Source organism: Martes martes (assembly GCF_963455335.1).
Source record: "Martes martes genome assembly, chromosome: 8".
NCBI lineage: Eukaryota > Metazoa > Chordata > Mammalia > Carnivora > Mustelidae > Martes > Martes martes.
This window is the reverse complement of record NC_137895.1, coordinates 36,907,383-36,924,128: the sequence shown is the minus strand read 5'-3', so window position 1 is coordinate 36,924,128 and position 16,746 is coordinate 36,907,383.

Below are 16,746 nucleotides of genomic sequence, written 5' to 3'. Positions count from 1 at the left end.
AAGCTCTTGTTCTCTATTCAACCCTTTATAACTCCTAGTGAAAATCAAGCAATATTGAGTTTAGAGCAGCTTATGTTAGCAAAGTTAATTGCGATTTCAAATAAATAATAATGTGGAAAAGAGACCTTTTTTCCTGAAAAAAATTCTAAGATTCTCATATTGGGGGAAAATTTGGTTAAGTTGGGAAATAATTTAAAACAAAGCACTGTAAAAAATTTAAAAATTTAAAGAACTCACTGTGCTTTACAAAATCATGTGTATGATGGTTAATTTTACGTATCAACTTGGAAAGTGTTATGGGTGAAATTAACCTTTAAATCTGTAAACTGTGAGCAACCACACTACCTTCCACAGTGTGGGCGGGTCTTATCCAGTCAGTTGGAGGCCTCATTAGAACAAAAACTTGGCCTCCCAGAGCAGAAGGGAATTCTTTAGCAGACTACCTTTGGGCTTCATCTGCACCTTGCCTTTCCTGGGTCTCAGACTATTGGCCTTTAGTCTGTAACTGCACCATTGGCTCTCTCCAGCCCACACTTCAGCTTTGGACTTGTCAGTCTCCATAACTGGGTGAGCCAGTTCCTAATATAAATCCCTGTCTTGATAGGCAGATGAGATGATAGATAGATAGATAGAAAGATAGATAGATAGACAGACAAACACATCTTATTGGAGCTGTTTCTCTGGAGAACCCTAATACAATGGAATTTTAAAACTTAAAATTTTCATTGGTGTACTTTCTTCAGTATTATCTTTCATTATTTTCCTATCCCCTGTGTGACTGTAGACTTTCACTAGAGAAGTTAACAAAAACAAAAACAAAATTATGGAAAAAAGGATAAGTTTTTAACCTCATGGAAAGATATTCAAGAAAGGAGGTATCACAGGACACTCAACAATGGATAATTTTTACATAGTCATAAGATAAACACTGATTACTGATTTAACTAAAAGTTACGGTTTCCATTTTGAGTGGAAGAAAGTGAACAGCAAGAACACAAGGAAACTAAACCTTCATGCCACAAAAGTCAAGAAATATTGTACAAAGACACAAATTAAGAAATAATGGCATTAACATGTTATGTAAAAATGTGTAGCTAAGTATCACAAGAGACAGCTGAAAGAATAAGAAGTGTTTGTCACTGGGGATTAGCACTAGAGACTGTGATTTTCAATATTATGAATTTTTAAACTGTATGTCGATATTACTTTGATAAATATTTTTTCTATGAAAGCAAAATGAGGGGCGGGTAATCAATGAAGAGAAAAATGCAACAGTCTATGAATCTAGTCAGAATCCCTGGAATGAAATGTTACAGTATGCCTGATGCAATAATTATCCCCAAACCTAATTTGATTATAATTGATGAATATATATGTAAAGAGTACTATCTATGTAGAAATGGAATTAAATGAGTCACTTAGTTTGTAATCTCAAGCCCCGGACTCTTCAAGCTGGAAAGCACCATAGAGATCATCTATTCATTTCTCATTGCTCTCTCCAATCCATCTACCATTCCCTTTATATCACAAAGAGGCAGAGGCATGGAGATGTTCTAGCTCAGAGAAGGGATATGCCACAGCTTCCGTCTTACTGACCTGCCTGCAATTTATCAGGTGGGAATAGCCAAAGTAGAGAATCTTAATTTTATGAGGAAAACCAAATGATTTGATTAATAAAGTATTCTTGAAGTAACAAAGGTTAGATCTATTAATGACATTTTAAGCTCACTATTTGAAATATCAACAAATTTGAATTATCTTCATTTTAAAATCTTCCATAAATTTTCATAGAACTTAGACTTTTAGGCCCTGAAAAATGTAGTTAGATTAGATGAATTAAGATGAACAGCTACAACAGTTAACATAGCAGTCTTTACTGTACCCTGGAGTAGGAAACTTTGGAATTGGACTCATGCAACATGATGAGAATAAGCATTTCCTTATTCTAAGTGATCTGTGACTGTGCTTCTGGCCATTTTTATCATTAGACTAGGGAAATAATAGTCTTTCTTTCTCAGGAGAGAGAGAGAGAGAGAGAGAGAGTGTGTGTGTGTGGTGATATGGGTACTCATTTGTCTTTCTTTTTAGTTGTGGTCAGATATACTAATTTTATGATGACATTAGAGGTACACTAATAAATCTTTTTGTAGGGTTTTAAGCCTATTTCTCTTGCCTTTCTCTAGGGCAATCCTACTTCTTGAACTACACAACTATTGAGGAACACTGCACAGGTCCTCACCATAATTGTGCATGTGGATATGGGTCTGCCCACATCCTCAAACAGCATTTGGGTGGAAATGACGTATGGGTGGAGATTGGTTAAGGACACTCTCTACCCTGGAGCTGACGAATCAGTGACAATTAAAAAAAAAAAAAATGAGTGCCAAGGCATTACTAGGTCCAAGAAATAGGAATGCAGAGAACAAAGGTCCCAAGTAGGGTAGAGATAGAGAAGATATGCTATTATTGAAGATGCAAATCAATCTAGAAGATTAGATGAATAAAATACGATTTTTGACAATTTCTATATATAGAAAATATTGAAATTTCTGAAGAACTTCTTATTCATTATCTCAAAACATCAATGAATCTTTTGAGGGGAACTATTGTCCCTGATCCAAAAGGGTTGGAAGGGATAAAAATTAACAACAGCTGGTTCGGTTGTATGTGCCAGGAGTGAAGAGATGCCTGACAAATTGCTTAAATATAAATCTGGAAGACAAATGTCATAAGTTGACACAAAAGAATTTGAATTTAAAAAATTATGGAAAGTAGAAGAATATGAAGTTTTCTGCCTTTCATGGTCACAGTGGATCTGAGTGATAGAAATATAGATCCCTCATGGATTTATTAGATATGTTCCAAAGGACATTTGGCCTTTAACAATATTAGATTTATTAGATATCATACATTATTACTATTGATAAAGTACATTACTAAATTATTAAAACTAAAATTGTTAACTATATAGTTTATAATTATGGTATGAAGTCAATCATATAATGTGGCTATAGAAATAAAAATTCTTAATTTTCTTTTTGAGTTTATATCTTGACCAAATGCTGTGGTCCTCCCTCTTTTAAATTTTATCTTTTTGGCAGTGAGATGCTTACAGGACTTCCTGTAGACATCCTTCTCATTCCAGTAATTCTGCACCAGCTCATTAAAGATCTTCTGGATACCATGCAGTGTCAGAGAGACTATATTATGCTCTGGTGTGAGCTTAAGAGGAATTCTAAACAGAAGCCTGCAATGTTGATTTCTTCACCAGCAGATAATTTTAAAAAGTCATTAATGGCATCATGTAGATTACCTTCCTAGAAAAATTTATGCACAAATATTAATTAGAAGAGCACAGAATTTTAAAACCTGGCTTTAAGTTCAGTGTGAAACATCCCATAGCTTTACATCTGGCCACTTGGATTTTGTGGCTATTGTCTGAATGAAGTAGAAGTGAGCCACTTTAATACAGCAGTGGGAAACTCAGGGAGCCGAGAGGTAATCACTGGTTGTTTTTAGAATCCTTGTTCTATGATTTATCTTCTTCCTGCTTGCATTGTAAATAGGGCTGTATTTGAACTACACTATTATACACAGAGGAGCCACCCAGTTGACATAAAACAATGTAAATATATTCCTGCTACTGGAGCAGTTTTGGAGGGTACACTTGCACATTTACAAAATGACAATAAATTAATCATGAAGACCAACATCTTGAAGTTATTACTATGCTACCTTCTAGTTACTGATAAAATATTTTAACCTGAGGAAAAGCAGATAAGATTTAGTAAAATGTTCTATTATGTGCTATATATGCTAAACTGATAGACTATATACAAAATGCTGTATGAAATTCCAGCAAGATACAAACAAGGGGCGCCTGGGTGGCTCAGTCAATTAAGCATCTGTCTTCAGCTCAGGTCATGATCTCAGGATCCTGGGACCAGCCCCATGTTGGGCTCCCTGCTCAGTGGGGAGTCTGCTTCTCCCTTTCCCTCTGCCCCTTCTCTCATTCATGCTTTCTCTCTCTCTCTCAAATAAGTAAATAAATAAAATTTTAAAAGAGATGTGAGCCATGAGAATAAGTCTTGGCCTAATAATAATAATAATAATAATCACCACTAATTGAGAAGTTACAATGCACTGAGAAACACACTGTGTTTTACACACTCAATTTCCCTAAAAGATAATTTTCTTAACACTAAATATATATAATTTTTGGTCTTACTATTGAATGCCTACTTGATCAGTCAGGGTACCTGCAGAAATAGATGACACACTCAAATGGGTAGGTAAGGAGATTTTGGTAAAAGGCAGATTACAAGGGTTTAAGAAGGGTTGAAGAAACCGAAGGATGAGATCAGAGGATGAGAGCCTAGCCATTACAACAAAAGACTTGTCCCCTAAGAGGCAAAGACAGAAAGCAGTTACCAAAACCTGGAAATCATTCAACCTTTAGAAAGGAATTATGGGACAGCTCTGGCCCTAACTGGACAGACACAGACACAACTGGTGGGCTGCAAGGGAAATAAAATCCAACCTAAATAGCTTTTCTCCTCTGATCCTCTGAAAGTGTTTCCCAATTGGCAAACTACTCAGTGTAAACCAGAGGGCAAGAGTCCAGATACACAATTTGTAGAGGCCAGCTCCCATAGCACAGAGCAGGCAAGAAGAAAGCTTGGAGTAGATCTGGTGCAGCAAAGGGAAAATATGCAGCTCTGTGTTTTTGGTATTCTCTTAGGCTCAGTGATATTACCTATAAACACAAAAAAATACCTGCGAGCAAGGAGCTTACGTTCCAATTGACAGTGTCTAAAATAAATAAAATAAAATAAGTAAACTATATCATATGTATCAAGATGATGAGGGCTATGGAGACAAATAAGGCACCAAAAGAACAGATGTTGGGGAGAGGAAGTCTAAATTTTAAATTTTAAATAGGGTGGTCAGGGAAGGTCTTACTGAGGAAGTGACACCTGAGCAAAGACCTGAAAGAATAGGCTACATGACAATCTAGGGAGAAAACGTTTCAAGGAGAGGGATGAGCAAGCATAAATCTCTAGGTGAAAACATGATGATATGCTAGCAAAGTGGTGATGAAGCAAAGCAAGTCAGTGAGGCTGCTGAGAAGGACTAAGGGGACGCATGGAGTGGAATAACACTGGCAAAGTAGTAGAAGCCTTGAAGGTCATATAAAGTAATCCCATTTTAGGGGCGCCTGGGTGGCTCAGTGGGTTAAGCCTCTGCCTTTGGCTCAGGTCATGATCTAAAGGTTCTGGGATCAAGCCCCACATCATGATCTAAAGGTTCTGGGATCAAGCCCCACATCATGATCTAAAGGTTCTGGGATCAAGCCCCACATCATGATCTAAAGGTTCTGGGATCAAGCCCCACAATGGGCTCTCTTCGCAGCGGGGAGCCTGCTCCCCCACCCCCCACCTGCCTCTCTGTCTACTTGTGAACTCTCTCCCTGTCTTGCAAATAAATAAATAAAATATTTAAAAAAAAAGAAATCCCATTTTATTCTCAAACCAAAGAGTAGTCTTTGAGAAGCTGAAAGAGGGCGTTGATGTGATTTCCAGATCTACATCCCCGAAGGATCACTCCAGCTGCAGTAAGGAGAAATGATAGAGGTGTGTTGGTTGGGAAGGTGAGGAAAGGGCAGGACGAAACACGTAGATGGTTCAGGCTGTTGCAGTCACGTAGATGTCAAATGATGGCCCCTTGGAGGAAGATGTTGTTAGCATAACAGATGGATAGAAGCAAAAGAGTTCAAAAGATATTTAAGATGTAAAAGTAACAAGTCATGGTAAAGCATCGGATATGGAGGGTTGTGTGGGAGAGGGAGGTGAGCTGGGTGCTGCCTTTCACATCGGCTACCATCGGCTGAGGATCCTGTTCAGCTTCAAATGTGCTGAGGTTTATTTCAGACACCCAGGAAAAGATGCCAGGTAAACTGTTATTTGCTTTGGAAATTAGAGAATAGGCCTGCATCAGATATACAAATCTGTGATTCATTTAGCCACCATCCTTTGTGTGGACACAAACACACACACACACACACACACACACACACACACACACACCCCACACACCCCACATGGAGGGTGGGACACAGATATAATTGAGTTGAGAGCATGTATGGAGTGAGTAGAGAGTGGTATAGAACGCTTGAATAGCTCCAAATGTAGTATCAGTTAAAGAAGAAAGAGTTGAAAAGAAGGGAAGGAGGCATATATGCATAAAGGCCTAACATATGGGATGCCTGGGTGGCTCAGTAGGTTAAGTGTCTGCTTTTTGCTGGGTCATGATCCTGGATCCTGGGATGGAGCCTCACATCATGCTCCCTGCTTGGTGGTGAGCCTTCCTCTACGTCCCCCTCTGCCTGCTGCTCCGACTGCTTGTGCTCTCTCTCTCTCTGTCAAATAAATAAAATCTTTTTTAAAAAGGCCTAAAGTATATATAACTGTGATTTAAAAATGCTTGACTTCATAGTAGCGTGAACTATAATTAATGTTCTAATTATTTATTTATTTTTTTAAAAAAGATTTTATTCATTTGACAGACAGAGATCACAAGTAGGCAGAGAGGCAGGCAGAGAGAGGAGGAAGCAGGCTCCATGCTGAGCAGAGAGTCCGATGCGGGGCTCGATCCCAAGACCCTGGGATCATGACCCGAGCCAAAGGCAGAGGTTTTAACCCACTGAGCCACCCAGGCGCCCCTAATGTTCTAATTATTAACCTAAACATGAGTAGCTATAAAAGTACAACTAATATAAGGCTATATCCATAGACTAATTCAAACAATAATGTTCAATTTCTCCTTATTGAGGTACAGACTGGATCTCAGTATATTTAGAAAATTCTCTTTCTCACTTCTACAACTTTTCATCATAATATTGGTTGATTTTTTTCAGACATTTCCATATATTTGTTCTGAACCTAATTATTCATCTTTTGTTTTGTAAAAATACTATATTGTACACCTGAAACCAATATTACACTGTATGTTAAATAACTGGAATTTAAATAAAAACTTAAAAACGCTTATTCCAAATGTCTTCAAATCTAACATTTTGGTTATATCTAAGAGAAGATAACCTTAGATTTCATCCTTTCTTTGTTTAAAAATATCACTGATTTTTCTCTTCTTGGCTTTTCCACGGATTCTCACAGACCTATTCTCCTTTAAATATTCTACTGACAAATTTCCCTGTGTACTTTCACCCAGCTTTAAAAAACAAGACAGCTCAAGAGGCAGTAAGTATAAAATTTTAAGCCAAGAGAGACTAGAGCCTTTTGGAAGATAAATAGCATATCAATCAGGAAAGAAAGAAGAGAACAATTTACTGGTAGATTTTCTTCACTGAATTGCCTGAAATAATTTTTTTGTCATGCAATGGTTGCTTATGCTTTGATTTACAATTTATGGTTATGCCAACTCTCCCACAAGGGAGCCCTGGTATATAGAGTTCCTTTCTACTTAACAGAAAGGTTTATTACTTTTTTTTTTCAACAGTTGGGCTGCTTCTTGTCCCTCATCATCTATGACAGCATATTGGCTGCATATTCACCCTGGGATAGACTCTTCAAATCCCTTTGCCTGTTGTGTGGAAGCCTTAGTTTTATAGAAGCATAATTCTTTGAAGGAAAACAAAAGGTACAATAAACCAAATTCTCTAGAGATTAAACATAAGATTAACTTTGGAATAGTAATACCTTACTTGTCCCTAAAATGCCTTAAAAGCACAAACTATAGAGTGCTTTATTGTTTTATGAATCTTCATTTCAAATCCAATAATTTGAATACTCATATAGTTGACCAAGATGGCCTTCCCTTAATGTTCCTCAGTTTGACTAAACTTTAGACCAGTTTATTCCTATCTATAGTCCCCTGACCTCCTTTCTTAGAACATTTACTTTAGAAACTTGCAATTGTAAATTTTTTCCTGACCCTTTGAGGTGTGAATCTACAATCAAGAAATGTCTTTCTCAAAAACCTGGAAGTCATTGTTTTGAAATGTAATCATCAAGAATGATAGTACCTTTTTCTCCCAGTTTCTGGGGAAGGGTGGGAATCTAACTTCTATAAATGTCAATCAGCAAACACAGATGCCTAATTCATTGACTGAACCCCCCTCCCCACAGTGTCCTTCAATACCTTTCCACTCTTCCATCTTTGTTTTGGTGGAATGGAGTTCATTCTTTCTTCTATTAAGTGCTCTCTCTTCTACTGCAATAGTCTCAAATGAAGTTGTCCTTGTCTGTTTAACTGGTCTGGCACAACTTCTCTTTTTATGAAAATTATGCATATATTTGATTCAAATGGATGAAGAGTCAATCCTGACTTGTAATGTAGCTTTCATTCACTAAGTAGCACAGATACAAAATTAAATGAGACTGTGATGCTCAACATTTCTTGAGTGAATTCATTGGTTTTTCACCACCTCAGTATAGTTTTGAAATTAAAATAAATAGCATGACCTTGGTCAATATTGTTTTTCCAAATATATTTTCCGACCCATGTTTTTTCTTTAAGTTCTTGTATTTAAATTCTTGCCACATCCATGATCTAATTTAAAAATTATTCAATGTCCTTTTCTTGTGGACACGTTGATTACAGAACTCAATATTATCATTAAAATTAAAAATTAAGTCATTTTAACCTCTGGTGGTTTGTCTATAAAATGCCTATAACTATTAAAAATGGAGATAAAAATTTTATTAAAAAGTTTAGTAAATAAAAGAGGAAGCACAACACACTGGGGAAAAGGATACATTTCAGTGTCCTCTTAAATACAGATATAGTGATCAACTACTTTAAAAATGTAACATAGTAGTAATTCCACTTAAAGCAACGACCAATTTTTTCAACTTTATTGAGGCATAATTGACATAACATTGTAAGATATGGAAAGTGTATCTCATGATGATTTGACGTATGTGCACATTGCTATGTGAGAAGATGCACGTGCTATTCACCCCATCTATATAAGTAACACAGGCATCATCTCACATACTTATTTTTGTGTTGTGCATGTGAACACTTAAGTTCTAGTCTCTATGCAATTTTCAATTATATAATATAATGTTACCAACTATAGTCACCATGTTATATATTAGATCCTCAGGACTTACTCATCTTATAACTGAAAGTTAGTATCCTTTTACCAACCTCTCCCTCTTTCCCCCCAACCTCTAGCAACCTCTGGAAACTACTTTCCTACTCTGTTTCTATGAGCCTGACTTACTATTTACTTTCTACATCTAAGGGACATGCTGTCATATTAGTCTTTTTCTGTCTAGCTAATTTCACTTAGCATAATGTCCTCAAGTTTCATCCATGCTGTCCTGTTATTCACAATAGTCAAAATATAGAACCAATAGCTGATTTATGAATTATACAAACAGAAATTTGACAGATATTGTCTATATTATGAAAGCTCTGAAGACCTAGTAAAATTTAAGCTTATATTACCTGAACTTATTCCATATCAACACCAGATCTATAACAATATAAACATTTAGGTTAGTATTTTCTCCATTGCTCCTCCTTGCCTTCCCCAGCCACCGACCCTTCTCAGCCCTTCTCTGTGCTCTTGAAGTCTGACTTCTGTGGACTGAAGACTCTTTTGCCTCTGACAGCTGGACTACAGGAAGGAAGACACTAGCAGGGTTAGAAGATGGTGCATCTCCCGCAGGGCCCTTTTCTCCACAGCTCTGCCTCCTCTCATAGACCCCTCCCAGGGCTAGTTCTCACAGGTTTCAGCAGCACTGTTCCATTTTCTGCAGCCTCAGGTGACTCTATCCCTTGGTTTTGTTCACCCTGAATTCACCTCTATAAATAGTTCAGACATTAAATTTTCATCAGCCAACTTCTTTGAGGATGCCATCTGCCTGATACGGTATGTATCATATTGAGGCTACATATGAACTGAGTTCAAGTTCCTATCCTGGACAACTAGGGAGGGAATTAACATTAATTTTGAAATAAGCCTACTGGGCACCTGGGTGGCTTAGTCAGTTAAGCATCAAAAGCACAAAAATGGGGGAGCTGGGATAGAGTCCTGGGTCAGCCTCCCAGCTCAGCGGAGAGATTGCTTCTTCCTCTCTGTCTGTCCCTCACCCTGCTTGTGCTTTCTCTCTTTCTCAAATAAATAAATAAAATCTTTAAAAAATAACATTTACTTTAATCCTTTCTCTTTAAAGATAGTAAAATATAACTTCACAGGTAATTTCATATTCTCTTTATAACTTTGCATTAATAAAATTTCCAATATATGCAACTGTAGGGTAAAATAAACTCTCATGATTCATATCACCCTGTTTCAAAAGTCACGAGCATTTTGCTATACTAGCTTCAATCTCTTTTCCTTGCCTTTTTGGGGGTCACACGGGGTAGGAGTAGGGGTAGGACTAAAGTATTTTAATACTAATCCCAGACAGCATATCATTTCTATTTCAATACACATCAAAGGCAAAGAAAATAAAAACCATAATGTCATTATCACTATGCATAATTAACAAAATTAGCAATTTTTAAATTATCAGCTAAAATATCCTTGTCTCAAAAATGTCTTTTTACATTTCCTTTGTTTGAATGAGAATCCAATCCAAATGGTCCATTTCTGTGATTGGTTATTCTATTTCCTCTCAATCTTTCTCTCTCTCCATCCCCTCTCCTTTCCTCCCCTTCTTCTCTCTCTTTATTATTTTTTAATATAGACAATCTCCTCCTATTCTATTTTTCACATCATTGCCTTTTTGAAGAAATTAGATCAGTAATTCTACAGATGATCCACAGTCTAAATCTGGCTGATTATTTCTTGTTGTATTGCACTGTATATTCCATTAGACCGGATATAAGTTCTTAAAGACTTAATTCAGGTATATGTTCTTTCTTTTTCACAAGAGCATTTTATAGGTAATGCTTTGCCCTTTATACTGCATCACTTTGGAGGCACACACTGATTGTCCTGCTTCAGTGAGACTAGTTGACATGTTTCTTCAGATGGTAACATCCTGTTTCTTTCATTGTAAAGTTCTCCCTTAGTTTCATCTAATGGTTTGGGCATCCATTAGTGACTATTGCCCAATTCAGTTCTTTTGTATGTGGTAGCAAAACTGATTTTCTAGTTATGTCATTCCTTCTGCATTTATTAGCTATAATTATTCTCTATAATGGAACTTTATTCTGACAACCATTAGTATCTTTTTTTTAAAACATAAATTATAGTTTATGTTGAAAAGGTAGAATAGTAGCATAATTCTTTCTTTTTAAATGATCAACTATTAGAGTTATTGGTATGCTATTTATTTCCAGTGGCATGCACTGAGTTTCGATTCCTTCTCCTCCTTCCTTCCTTCCTTCCTTTCTTTCTTTCTTTCTTTCTTTCTTTCTTTCTTTCTTTTTTTTTAAGGGCTATGGGGGTCACTGGGTGGTGTAGTCAGTTAAACCTCCAACTTTTGCTTTCACCTTAGGTCATGATCCCAGGGTCTTGAGATCAAGCTCTGTGTCGGCTCTGTGCTCAGTGCAGAATCTGCTAAAGTTTCTCTCTCTCTCCCTCTGCCCCTTCTAGCACTCTCTCTCTCTCACAGAAATAAATAAATAACTCTTAAAAAAAATAAAGTGCTACGATAAACTCATGGCCTTTATTCACTTTTTAAAGATTTTATTTATTTATTTGTCAGAGAGAGAGAGAGAGCACAAGGAGGGAGACCAGCAGGCAGAGCGAGAAGTAAGCTCCCCTCCAAAAAGAAGCCCAATGCAGAATTCGATCCCAAGACCCTGGAATCATGACTTGAACTGAAGGCAGATTCTTAATGGACTGAACTATCCAGGCATCCCATCTTATGACCTTTAATATTCATTATGGTTTTTTAAAATTTATTTTTAAAATCTAAATTCAATTAATTAACATATTTGTTTCAGGAGTACAGGTCTGTAATTTATCAGTCTTATATAATACCTAGTGCTCATTACAACACATACTCTCTCCAATGTTCATCACTCAATTACCCCATCCACCCACTCCCCCTCCAGCAAGCAACTCTCAGTTTGTTTCCTAAGATTGAGAGTCTCTTAGGGTTTGTCTCCCTCCCTAGTTTTGTCTTGCTTCATTTTTTTTCTCTCTTCCCCTATGATGCTATGCCTTGTTTCTTAAATTCCACCTATCAGTGAGATCATATGATAATTGTCTTTCTCTGATTGACTTATTTTGCTCAGCATAATACGTTTTAGTTCCATCCACATTGTTGCAAATGACAAGATTTCATTTTTCTTATTATGTTTTAATCAAAATCAGGAGTTTTTTTTTTTTGAAACTCACACTGTCCCGTCTTCAGTTAGTGACAGTACCTGTGAAGTTTTTATTATATCACCTTAATGGTTTTTTATAGCTTATTTCCTAGCACAACATGATGTCCTAGGCTCCTCTCATATATTTTCTGACCCATACTTGAAATCAGCCTTGTTTTCAAGTAGTCCTCCTTTCTTTTGGTGGGAAATGACATTACAGACCGATATGGTTCAATACTACTATGTTGTCACTGCCTCTAGGACTTTTCTATTGATAGAGCTGGGGAATATGTAAATTTTTTTAAAGAAAAGTTAAAGTGATCATACTGCTATGTCCCATGAACTATAAAATCCTAGGGCTTTTCCTTAGCTTCTTTAATTCCTGCGTCATTTTTTCTTTTTGCTGAAAATCTTGATTACCAATAAATAATATGTTACAAAAGGTAACATTTATTTACTTTCTCCTACAATACTCAAATCATGTTTATAATTTCAGGGACCAATTCAATACATAACTTTCAGGAAAAGAGTTGTTAAGAGGAAAAAAAGCCCCGATTCTATTTTGGATAACAATTTATCCAGAGAACTTGCACTTCAGCTATGATGGAATGATTGGGAGTGGACCTATCCTCTACCATAAATAAGTATAAAACTAGACAAAATCCATGAGTCACGGTCTTACTGAACTAAGCATCACAGATTGGAGTTAGGGCTGCTGACATGGCTGCTCATTTCAAGGCTGATGATGATTTAGAAATCTATGTGGGGGTTCCTTGGCTGGGCTGCAAAGGCAAAGGGCAAGACCTAGAGCTGCAGGAGCTGCATGGCTGAATGATGATACCAGAGGTCACATCATGATATTCCAGCTTGGCCAGAGGGAAGAGAATTCCCTTGGAAGACCATCACTTATGTGGGACCCTGAAAGCCTGGACCTTGAGAGTAGGGACCATGCATAGAATAAGACTGCATTTTAGGAGTAAAAATAAAACTGAAATAAACTGCCCAAACAAAGAAAAACAATGGAATCAAAGAGATCCACGTAACTGTATGCCAGAAAAGCTTAATACTCTCCTTTTAAAAAAGCTAACACAGGGGTGCCTGGGGGCGCCTGAGTGGCTCAGTGGGTTAAGACCTCTGCCTTCAGCTTGGGTCATGATGCCAAGGTTCTGGGATCTAGACCTGCATCGGGCTCTCTGTTCGTCAGGGAGCCTGCCGCACCCCTCCAACCCTTCTCTCTCTCTGCCTGCCTCTCTGCCTGCTTGTGATTTCTGTCTGTCAAATAAATAAATAAAATCTTAAAAAAAAAAACAACAAAAAAGCTAACATAGGGATGCCTGGGTGGCTCAGTCTATTAAGCATCTGCCTTCAGCTCAAGTCATGATCGCAGGGTCCTGGGATTGAGTCCTGCATCAGGCTCCTTGCCTGCTGAGGAGTTTGCTTCTCCCTCTGCCTGCTGCTCCCCCTGCTTGTGTGTTTTCTGATAAATAAATAAGTAAAATCTTTTAAAAAATAAAAATAAATAAAAATGTTAGCATAATCCACTCTTTTTAATTGTGTACCATCCATAATATTCAACATAAAATAATTTATCTAAATATTTCTAATTGTTATAACTTGTGTTTTTAAAAAACAATGTTCTATCTCTTCTTTCACATATCCTTATGCATTGTATAATAACACCTTTTTTTTTTTAAACTTCCCTTTGAGCAAACATAGTATTTTAACATTTTCAAAGACAGGTTCTGTCTTTGTTACTTGTTTCCATTGTTGAAAAGGATAAGAGAGGTGGAGTTATATGTAATATTGATATGCTTCTTTGCATTTTGTTTTGGCTTCCAATGAATTTTACATTCTAATAAATTTATATATGACAGAGTCTCTGGATGATTTACATAGTTTTGATTTTCTGACTGAGATCTATTTTTTTTAAGATTATATTTATTTATGTATTTATTTGTCAGAGAGAGAGAGAGAGAGAGAGAGCACACAAGCAGGCAGAGTGGTAGGCAGAGGCAGAGAGAGAAGCAGGCTCCCTGCCGAACAAGGAGCCCGATGTGGTATTCGATCCCAGGACCCTGGGATCATGACCTGAGTTGAAGGCAGCGGCTTAACTGACTACGCCATTCAGGCGTCCCTGAGATCTATTATTATTAATAATAACTAGGCAAAGGAGAAAAGAAGTGTCTTTTCTCCAATTTATAAAGATTTCTGAAGTATTCTTGAATCTCCCATATATGGATAGCATAAAATATTTATCCCCTAACACTGTAGAAGAAAAGGCAGAGAAGCTTAAAGCTTAATGTGTTATGTACTTAACATGAAGAAAAAGAAAACATTAATCATTCAGAGTCAATAATTTTTGTTCAAGTTAAGCTGTTGGTTTATAAGTGATCATGTCTATTAATAGAATAGTAAAATATGCAACGGATTTTCTTATTGTAGACAAATAAAAAAGAATTACTGATATTCAGCAACATCTGGGTGGTTACTTTCTGACACTGCACTGGTTTTAAAATACAAGATACAGAACCTGAAATTCAAAATTTTGTGAAGATAGTGCTAAGCTTTTGACATTAAATAGATGTGCGTTGTCAATTTCAAAAAGTACAAGGAATGACTGGGCGTCAAAATTATAAAGCAAAATGGAGGAATTAGCAAATTAAGACAATTTCTGAACCATAAAACAGAGGAGAAACTGCTGAGGAAGAAGTACCTCGAAGTCTGGAAGTGGTGGTCAGCCCAGGCTATGGTGATTATAAGTATGTTTTTCATGATGGAGGCCAGGTGTGCCAGCAGATGCACCAGGAAGAGAACTTTTCCAAGTTGCTAAGCAGCAGAAAACTCCTCTAAGGTGAATTCCTGAACTTCTGTCCTATGTCTTGTATCCTCCATTATTGACCATATTGACATAATCGACTGAGTATTATAGAGTATCATGACTGAAGAATGAAGAACTTTTTTTTTTTTTTTTTTTTTTTTTTTACTAAACATATAAAACAGTGTAGGCAAATGGGTAAAGAGAAACCGGAGGTACAGGCTTCCAGTTACGGAATGAATACATCACAGGGATGAAAGGTAGAACACAGGGAATGTAGTTAACGATGTAACAGTGTTGTATGGTGACAGATGGTAGTTACACTTGTGGCAAACATAGCATAACATACAGAGCTGTTGAATTACTATATTGTACATGTGAAACTAATGTAACACTGTGTGTCAACTATAATTTTAAAAAATTGTTTAAGAAATAGAAAAAAATAATAAAAAATAAAAGTCAAAAAATACATATTAGTTTCTCAGAGCACACTCTCTTAGGGATGGTCTGTTAAGTACTAACAGAAGACCATGTGGTCTTAAGTCCTTGAAAACTAAAAATAAAACTAGTCTATAATGGTTGCTTCAAACCATTATCATAAAATTTGCAGCCTAGGAAAGATTTTAAAAACATAGTAGTATTAATTTTTCATTAAAATGAAATGAGGTTTCTTACATGTGGTTTTCAATTATTTAGGCAATAATGAGTTATTGAAAAAAAACACAGAATCTAGTCAGCCAGATTTCCATCCTAAATTCTGACTTTGTCACTTGTCACAGTGTGTTATTTAAATAAATAGCCTATCACTCTGTTTCTCAGTTTGCTTATCTATGAAATAATCACATGAAGGCCTTTATTTTAGGAGTTTTATGAGGTTATAATGTGGTAACATAAGTAAAATTTCTCAAGAGTGCCTGGAATGTAGTACATATTCTCTAAGTGTTAGTATCCTTCCTGTTCTTTTTTATTCCTCTCTCAAGAAATAAGAAAAGTTCAAAAAATCAGACTTTTTCAGAATTTTCAGAGAACAGGAACTTGAGAGAGTCAGATCTTACCACAAACTTTTTCATTCTCTCACCATAATAAACCTCGATCTACTACACTATAGTGATATTCTCTGTTTTACCTTCCATTATAAGAAATGAACAACTTGCATTTCCATCAATGCCACTTAGGCCCTGCCCTGCATCCACATGCTTTTTTTTTTTTTTTTTCTTTTTAAATTTAACAGACAGAGATCACAAGTAGGCAGAGAGGCAGGCAGACAGAGAGAGGAAGAGAAGCAGGCTTCCTGCTGAGCGGAGAGCCGGATGGGCTCTATCCCAGGACCCTTGGATCATGACCTGAGCGGAAGGCAGAGGCTTTAACCCACTGAGCCACCCAGATGCCCCTCCACGTGCTTTTTCATGAAAAGTCGAGTTTTGCTCCCCAAATTTCCCTTTCCATCCCTCTCTTATATCTCCCTTTTATCCTTGATTATCTTTCTTAACATATACTCAAGCTGTGTTTTCTTTCTGTCTTAAGAAATAAAAACAAGTTTCTCTTGCTTCACATTCTCAGTCTATACCATTTTTTTCCCTGTAAGCAGAACTTTAAAAATTGCTATACTTGCTGTACTGTAATTTAAGACCTTA